Raw genomic sequence first — 10178 nt, forward strand, 5'->3', positions numbered from 1 at the left:
ATATCAGACACAATCAGCTACTATAACTCTCGATATACATGCTGGAAATCATAACAAACACACACGATAGCCGTTCGTCGATTCGGTTTTGAATATCCAAAGTATAAACATTCAAGAACATGCATAGAGAATAAAAATCTGATCTCTGCCATATTTCAATCTTCAAAACATGCCGAAATAATTAGAAACTTACATTAGATCAAAACCCTCATCGCAAGGATTCCAGAACAATTTTCGGAATCGAAATCGGACAATCGAATCAAAAGTTACGGCGATTTGAAAATCAAAATTTTAAAGAAAAGGAAAAGATCTCAGCTCCTCTGTTCGATTTTTCTGAATTCATATATCCTTCACACTTATACATGCTGATACATAATATTAAAATCGGATATGTATTCAGATAATTGTAATTTAACCCCTGAAACATCGAAAATTGCAATTTACTCCTCGACCCTCTTTTTAATTCAATTTCAATCCTAAATAATTTAAGAATATTAGAATTTAAATCAAAACTCTAAATATTTCCAAATTAAATATACTCGGATTAAATTAAATAATCCCGAGCCTTAAAATTTAAGTATGGAGGTGTTGATAAATGCATTTTGTGTGCATTATTTTATGTCTATTTGACATGCATTCATATGCTTTCATGTGTGTTTTTATATTTTTTATTTTTAATTAATCTCATACATGTGCATTTCACTCTTCGGGTTAATTTTGTAGGAAAATGGGTTTTTGAAAAATGAATTACGGAGCAGCCTTGGTCAAAAATTTAAATTTAATTTTAGAGAGCTCCAAATCAAATCTCCACTGTCCAAATTAAAGTTTAAGATGTTTTGAAGATGTTGTCAAAAGTTCAGCTCAATGCATGAGATTTTATGTGTTATAATTGATACCGGAAGGAGATTTTCTGACATGAAAGGTAATATAATCCATGAATCTACAACTTGCATAGAGATATGAGGTTGGATACATGTTGATAGTCATAGTCCACCAGGTCAAAAGCTATAGGATTCCATAAATCATTAATGCAATTGCAATTGTTAAATAACGCAAGGAGACTTGGTTATTACAATTCATTAATTAGATTAATATATCTCGAGAGAGTATATTGATAGATTAGAGAATTCCGTCAAAAGCATGACTTTAGAATTAATTTATTGTTTTGCTTTTATTTCATCATTTTATTTTAGTTTATTAATTTTTTCTCCATCTCTCGTTTTAATTAACTAAAGAATTATATTTGAGGTGAATTTGTCAAACATTAATCTCTGTGGGACGATACTCGTACTCATGTACACTATATTATTACTTGACTCATGCACTTGAGATTTATTCGAGCTTAATTGATAGACATATTTGAGTTGATTTTCTGTGGTAGTATTTTGAAACGACCCTGACTCAACATAAGTAATAATTAAATAAAATGCGGATTTTTTAGAAAATTTATAAAAATTTCGGCATGACCTATTTGTTTAAGTGAAAACCGCCTGTCTCAGACAACAAACAAAATAAAATGAAAGAAATAAACAACCGACGACACAGTAAACTAAACCGAGAAAAGAACGAGAACCCATGGAAGAGATTCGACATAACAAATATCCAAAAGTGTTTAAAAATCTAATGTTTACATGCCCAAAACAATTCTAAGTAAACATTACATATACATTTGACAAATAAGCAAAATAAATGCTTCATATCATATAAATTCTAGTAACTATGCGGAAGACGAGCATAGGTCGGAGGGATGTGTTGTGCCCGCATCGCAGTCCACTCGATAGTCTTTCCCCTCGATCTAAATGAAATGCTCCTCACCTGAAAACAATAAGTGTAGTGAGTCTAAAAGACTCAACAAGAATATGAGGGGATAACGAGTACTACGTAAATACAAGCACACGCGGATTTAAAGTAGCATATACTAAAAATAATTTTGTTTTGTGCCCTTACTTTAAACAAAATAGACTTCTAAAATGAGAGAACATAAATATAACATATGCATGGCTAAGTCATAAATAATCAATGTAACTGCATAAACTGTACTGAAACATAGTCATAAAAACTGTGAACTGTAATTGAATCTGTAACTGAATAAATTGTTCTGGAACATAGACATAAATATTTGAACTTAGATCCTTGAATTGTGACTTTGTGATTTCGATCATGATCATGGCTGCAGTGCACTATGCCGCAAGAAAGTCAGGATTTCTCCCAACCCGTCTTGCCCATACTTGGTAAGGGAAGCTAGGATTTCTCCCAGCCCGTCCAAACCCATACTTGGTAAGGGAAGCTAGGATTTCTTCCGGCCCGTCCAAACCCATAAATTTGGTAAGGGAAGCCAGAACGTCTCCCAACCCGTCCAAACTCATACTTTCTATAGTCACAATCATGTCACTTCGTTCCTAAAAATATTTATTTCTTTCATTCTTGATTCATGAACTTAGCATGCATATGTAGATGTAATGTATTTGAAAATATTTACTCAATGATCATGCAAAAGACTCAAATGTGGATGACCGGGATGAAAAACATGATTTAAAACGAGGAAAGTATGATGGTAAGTGGTTGCCCCTAAGCTAGTCTTAACCAAACAAACATTCCTCGAGCATTCGAACCCTAAAATCCATAACTTGATCATTCCTTATCTAAATTGATTTTTGTTTGAACCAACACCCTCTATACATCCTAAAGAAACCCAAGGACCAGGTTATAGCCTTCAAAGACCACCCGAACAATCCAATCAAAACGGATCTGAGCAGCCCTCAAACTTATCATAATTCTGCACTAGCCACGCTAACTTGAGAAATTTCTAACTTGGCCAAAACTAACCCGATTCTCTCCCAATTTGAACCGACACGACCACAACGTCCCAAAATTGACTTAGGACTAGACCAACCCTGTCCAGACCACCGAACCAGCCCCCCCTTAACCGATTCCTGACAGCCCATGACAAACACAAAAATTCTGCACCAAGACTCAACTTGAACTTTGACCTCTCCAACCATGAACCAATAAATTTATAGATTTCCAGCCTACCAACCAACACCATAAACATCAGTTAGACCACATTGAACCATCGAGTAGAGCCCTCTCACCCAAAGCTAGCTCGAAGACCAAAATCTTGACCGACTTACACCAAATGGGGTTCCCTTCTACACGAACACTCATCCCACCAATATGCCCACAACTCCAGCTCCTTATACCATTTCAACTTCACCCAATGCACCATTCAAACACCCCATACCTGGCTTAGGCATCCCCTAACACCATGCAATCCAATTTCAGAATCGAGCTCAAACGGCTCAAGAACACAAACTGAAATTTTTAAATTGATCAAGCAACCTCAAGAATTAACCAATACATGATACATTGCTCATTACAACTCCAAAACATCATCAAGATTTCAATATAAAACAGGGGCCATAGCATCACACATTGAAAATTTCGAAATTGAACCAAACCTTTCCAAGATTCATCTCCAACAACACATTCAACTCATTTTAGCAATAAATACGAGATGGATTTCGAAATACACAAGTCACCCCATTGTTTTCTACTGAAAAACCGAAACCATAGCTTAATCATCAAGAAAAATTCGAATGTAAGTCAAGAACACAACATAAAATACAATAGCTTTGCTTGGGACCAAAGAAATGGCATATACTTGCCTTGTCTCCAAAAACTCAAGAAAAGAGATTGAATGAGGGCTGAAAATCGAGCAACAAGCTGCTAAACCTTCTTGGACTTGAGCTCCGATGGTGTGGCGGAGAGGCGGCGACGCTGGTCGGAGAAGTGAGGAGGAAGAGAAGCTGATAGTTGAAGGAGATTTTGAGAGAAATGGGCGGCTCTTGCTTAGTTAGGGATTGGGTTTGTTTTTGTATTGTAAAATATATTAAATATATTTTAAGTGTATATGTGTGTATGTATAGGAAATATATTTTATGTGTATATGTGTGTATGTATAGGTAGGTAGGTGTGAGTGTGATTTAAAAGGTGCTACTTATAAAAAATGTCACCCAACTTTAGCAACTTTTGGTCATAAATTAACTTGCACCTTTAAAATATACAAGTTTGAAAATTCCAATTTAAAATATTAAATTGGATTTTTTCCTAGTCCGGGATTAAAAAATGCTAATTTTCGAAAAACTTAAAAATAAGCTCAAGAATGCGATAAAAGCGATTTTTGACACCCGGAAAAAATCTAAATTCAACATTCCATTTACTTTCCTCAATTCTCGAAAATATTAACTCTTGAAATAATATCTAGGAATTTACCGCCAAATTTCACCATCGCCGTAAGCCGGAACCGGAAGTCACTGAAATTAAAAATCTCAAGAATCATTAATTTGATTATTTGAGCAACTTAAACCTTAAAAGAATTTAAACAATAATTTAGAAATTAAAATCAACATTTTAAATATTTTGATGTCGCAGCGATAAATAAAATATTTAAACAATAAACAGAGCTATTAAAATAATTTAAACAAACTAGACTAGCGTTTAAAAATAATTTAAATAAATACACAAGCGGAATAAAAACCTTTAAAACAACTTGTACAATTAAAAGCATTTAAACATGTAGGCTAGAAATTTAAAATAATTTAAAATAACTAACCGCTAAACTTAAGTTATTTAAAATAAATAAGTTGGATAATCAAAATTAAACTGCACAATAAAATCATTTGAATAAATAAGTAATATTTTATTAACACATAATTCAAATAAAGAATTTAAATCAGATAAACAAATAATAATAATCCAAATATTTATTAAATTTAATGCATGCGATTTAGTAGATTGGATTTTAGGCGCCACAATTTTCTATGGCATGCCCAAACGATAAAACAAATTACCAATTTCCTCAACAATTGCATAAGGATCGACAAATTGAGTTAATTCCCTTATATTCCCAAATCGATAATATTACGAAACAATGATACCTTCCAGAACAACTTAATATCCATTTTGAAATTCTAAAGGTCTATGCCACGCATTAGTAGTGTTATGCTTCATGATCCTGGACTATGCTCAATCCCTTATTAGTTACTGCAACTCACAACACTTCTAAGGAAAAGTAAAAATTTCCTTAAGCAACAACTCTAGTTCAGTTACCCTTCAAGTGGAACAAATGACTCTCCTCAACTTAAAATTGATCGACATATTTCAATAAATAAATCTAATCTAATCCTTGAAAAGAAAACATAACCATAAAATCCAATGTTGTTCAGTCCCAAGGTATAAACCGATAACATATAGAATCCCAGATAGGTGACTAAACATATCTCAATTATCCATTCACCAATTTATACGCTCATCTCTGGCATCTTTGATTCTACCGAAAGTTCAATTTTTAATTAAAATTTTCCAACAGATTTATCCACTTTTCTCTATCTCAGATGCAGCGACTAAGTAATCCATATTTATCCTTGAAGCCAAAACATACCACGAAGTTATTATCCCTTTATTGGATTAGATCGTCTCTAAGTACCAAATAATTCTTATATATCGCTGAAGACATATCTCAAATCCCTAGTTCAACTTGACAGCAAGTCTGAAAATCCAAAAATTCCCAAATTATTATATGTACAACCTGAATTCATATTTTGAGAACTTAGTATACAATTGGACTCCTCGCAGAGTTTGTAACCTGATCGTAACTGCTTCCTCATTGTTCCTCTAGTACCTTAGTATTTCATCGATAAATAAATTTACAGCTTATCTAGGAAACTACCTGAATATTTCATTCGTCATCCGTACCCATAGTTGATGTATTAGTCTTACCGGTTGACATTCACAAAATCTTAGAACGCTAACATAAAGTACCCAAAAGTCTCTAGGGACAACTCTATTTTCTCTCTCGTAATTGTTCACCCATTCAGCTTACCAAAATCATCTGGTTACTCTTAACGATCCTATTAAAAATTTAAACAACCCATTCACTTAATTTACTACCTGGCAGTCTATTCGCTAGAACTAGATACAATTAGTAGTCATTCCTTAGAACACAATGATAACTTAGGATTTTATCTAACATTAACATTAATTCCCAACGGTCTAAATACTCACTATGCGGTTACGAGTCAAATTTCTACACGAGAAATCGAAATGATAGTTGAAACTATAATTCACCCAAGTCCCTGTCCTGGTGATCATGAAGAAAAAAAAAACAAACATACAAGTAATGCCCCTCAATACGAAATGAAATAGTGCAAGCATTACAAACAAACGAACTAAAAACAAAAATCTAGGTAAGTGAAAACAACTCACTCATAATTCAATTCTAGGGGTGAATGAATAATAATAGAGGCTCCATGAATAATGAATATGAGCCAACAAGATACAAATCTCGCGATCTTTCACCCATGGGTAATGAAATCATACCCAACAATCAAAGCACAATTAAGACAGTCAGTGTGACTTCAGTCGAGAGAAGTTCACACAAGTTAATAATCAGGGGAAACAACAGTCCTAAGACATATCCAGATGTCAACCACAACATAAGTAGATCACAAAAGAAAGTCGAGGTGAATCTTACTCACATCAACATCTGGCTCTAGAACCGAAGAAAAATTTCAAGAAGGGTAAGACATGAACAAGATTTTATTAAGAAGTTCAACCAATGCCAAAGTAGCTGAATAAAACGTTGACTGATGTCATACGAATTCATGAATGAACAATGGATGTGCAAAGAAATTTCGGATAATCTAAAGTATAAGTTGCAACGGATTTGAGCATAAAAGAAGAAAAGAAAATAACGATTAGAATAATAGTTCACATAATTGAAAGGCTCATAGTAACCAATTTCCTATTATCCAAAAATCATATTTGCCCAAATAAACGAAGAATATTCAACTATCCAAAATAATATAAAACCAAGTTTGTATCCCAAGTGTTTACATGAGTTCTATTCATAAACTTAACTGACTAAACACATGTCTAGAAATTTCTAAATAAACTATTCACTTAGTTGTACCCGATTAAAATCCAGTTATAAGAAAACAACTTACAATAATAGCACACAATTAATATCTCCAAATACGCAAGTTTAATGCTTCCCAACAAACTCCTACAATCTCATCAAAATTGTTAACACTACCTAATAGCTCAAACAACAACCACGTACTGCCCAAAACTGGAAGAAATATTGGTACACCAATTCCATTTAACTTGGAACCGCATGCTATAAAAATAAACAGTAAAATAGTACACTTTACACTATAAAAGAAGTTTTAAACAAAAATAAACACTAAACTACACACTTAAATAAATTAAACATCTAGCCTTGAAAATATTTTAAAAAGAAGATGACATCAAAACATTTAACGTATCAATTCAAGTATGACTAACATATAAAATTCTTTAAAAACTTACAGACTTTGAGGCGAGATTTCTCGAGTTTCTTGCAATTGGCAGTAGACACAACCCAAACCAGAACCATGCTCTGATACCAACTAAAACGACCCTGACTCAACATAAGTAATAATTAAATAAAATGCGGATTTTTTAAGAAAATTTATAAAAATTTCGGCATGACCTATTTGTTTAAGTGAAAACCCGTCTGTCACAGACAGCAAACAAAATAAAATGAAAGAAATAAACAACCGACGACACAGTAAACTAAACCGAGAAAAGAACGAGAACCCATGGAAGAGATTCGACATAACAAATATCCAAAAGTGTTTAAAAATCTAATGTTTACATGCCCAAAACAATTCTAAGTAAACATTACATATACATTTGACAAATAAGCAAAATAAATGCTTCATAACATATAAATTCTAGTAACTATGCGGAAGACGAGCATAGGTCGGAGGGATGTGTCGTGCCCGCATAGCAGTCCACTCGATAGTCTATCCCCTCGATCTAAATGAAATGCTCCTCACCTGAAAACAATAAGTGTAGTGAGTCTAAAAGACTCAACAAGAATATGAAAGGGATAACGAGTACTACGTAAATACAAGCACACGCGGATTTAAAGTAGCATATACTAAAAATATTTTTGTTTTGTGCCCTTATTTTAAACAAAATAGACTTCTAAATTGAGAGAACATAAATATAACATATGCATGGCTAAGTCATAAATAATCAATGTAACTGCATAAACTGTACTGAAACATAGTCATAAAAACTGTGAACTGTAACTGTATCTGTAACTGAATAAACTGTTCTGGAACATAGACATAAATATTTGAAATTAGATCCTTGAATTGTGACTTTGTGATTTCGATCATGATCATGGCTGCAGTGCACTATGCCGCAAGAAAGTCAGGATTTCTCAACCCGTCTTGCCCATACTTGGTAAGGGAAGCTAGGATTTCTCCCAGCCCGTCCAAACCCATACTTGGTAAGGGAAGCTAGAATTTCTCCCGGCCCGTCCAAACCCATAAATTTGGTAAGGGAAGCCAGAACGTCTCCCAGCCCGTCCAAACCCATACTTTCTATAGTCACAATCATCTCACTTCGTTCCTAAAAATATTTATTTCTTTCATTCTTGATTCATGAACTTAGCATGCATATGTAGATGTAATGTATTTGAAAATATTTACTCAATGATCATGCAAGAGACTCAAATGTGGATGACCGGGATGAAAAACATGATTTAAAACGAGGAAAGTATGATGGTAAGTGGCTGCCCCTAAGCTAGTCTTAACCAAACAAACATACCTCGAGCATTCGAACCCTAAAATCCATAACTTGACCATTCCTTATCTAAATTGACTTTTGTTTGAACCAACACACTCTATACATCCTAAAGAAACCCAAGGACCAGGTTATAGCCTTCAAAGACCACCCGAACAATCCGATCAAAACGGATTTCCGAGCAGCCCTCAAACTTATCAAAATTCTGCACTAGCCACGCCAACTTGAGAAATTTCTAACTTGGCCAAAACTAACCCGATTCACTCCCAATTTGAACCGACACGACCACAACGTCCCAAAATTGACTTAGGACCAGACCAACCCTGTCCAGACCACCGAACCAGCCCCCCCTGAACCGATTCCTGACAGCCCACGACAAACACAAAAATTCTGCCCCAAGACTCAACTTGAACTTTGACCTCTCCAACCATGAACCAATAAATTTATAGATTTCCAGCCTACCAACCAACACCATAAAAATCAGTTAGACCACATTGAACCATAGAGTAGAGCCCTCTCACCCAAAGCTAGCTCGAAGACCAAAATCTTGACCGACTTACACCAAATGGGGTTCCCTTCTACACGAACACTCATCCCACCAATATGCCCACAACTCCAGCTCCTTATACCATTTCAACTTCACCCAATACACCATTCAAACACCCCATACCTTTCTTAGGCAGCCCCTAACACCATACAATCCAATTTCAGAAATCGAGCTCAAACGGCTCAAGAACACAAGCTGAAATTTTTAAATTGATCAAGCAAACTCAAGAATTAACCGATACATGATACATTGCTCATTCCAACTCCAAAACATCAACAAGATTTCAAAATAAAACAGGGGCCATAGCATCACACACTGAAAATTTCGAAATTGAGCCAAACCTTGCCAAGATTCATCTCCAACAACACATTCAACTCATTTTAGCAATAAATACGAGATGGATTTCGAAATACACAAGTCACCCCACTGTTTTCTACTGAAAAACCGAAACCATAGCTTAATCATCAAGAAAAATTCGAATGTAAGTCAAGAACACAACATAAAATACAATAGCTTTTCTTGGGACCAAAGAAATGGCATATACTTGTCTTGTCTCCAAAAACTCAAGAAAAGAGATTGAATGAGGGCTGAAAATCGAGCAACAAGATGCTAAACCTTCTTGGGCTTGAGCTCCAGCGGTGTGACGGAGAGGCGGCGACGCTGGTCGGAGAAGTGAGGAGGAAGAGAAGCCGATGGTTGAAGGAGATTTTGAGAGAAATGGGCGGCTCTTGCTTAGTTAGGGATTGGGTTTGTTTTTGTATTGTAAAATATATTTTAAGTGTATATGTGTGTACGTATAGGTAGGTAGGTGTGAGTGTGATTTTAAAAGGTGCTACTTATAAAAAATGTCACCCCAACTTTAGCAACTTTTGGTCATAAATTAACTTGCACCTTTAAAATACACAATTTTGAAAATTCCAATTTAAAATATTAAATTGGATTTTTTCCTAGTCCGGGATTAAAAATGCTAATTTTCGAAAAACTTAAAAATAAG

General features: G+C 34.6%; 1 long non-coding RNA gene across 1 annotated transcript; it reads right to left on the minus strand.

Annotated features, from left to right (window-relative positions):
• Positions 1-1564: 1564 nt before the first annotated feature.
• LOC140884730 (uncharacterized) lies at positions 1565-9931 on the minus strand. The gene is made up of 4 exons (XR_012150706.1): positions 9800-9931; positions 7369-7880; positions 3666-4313; positions 1565-1815 (listed from the first exon to the last, which is right to left on the minus strand). It is a non-coding gene; the product is annotated as an uncharacterized lncRNA (long non-coding RNA).
• Between the last annotated feature and the right edge of the window lie 247 nt (positions 9932-10178).

This window comes from Henckelia pumila, chromosome 2 (assembly GCF_033568475.1).
Source record: "Henckelia pumila isolate YLH828 chromosome 2, ASM3356847v2, whole genome shotgun sequence".
NCBI lineage: Eukaryota > Viridiplantae > Streptophyta > Magnoliopsida > Lamiales > Gesneriaceae > Henckelia > Henckelia pumila.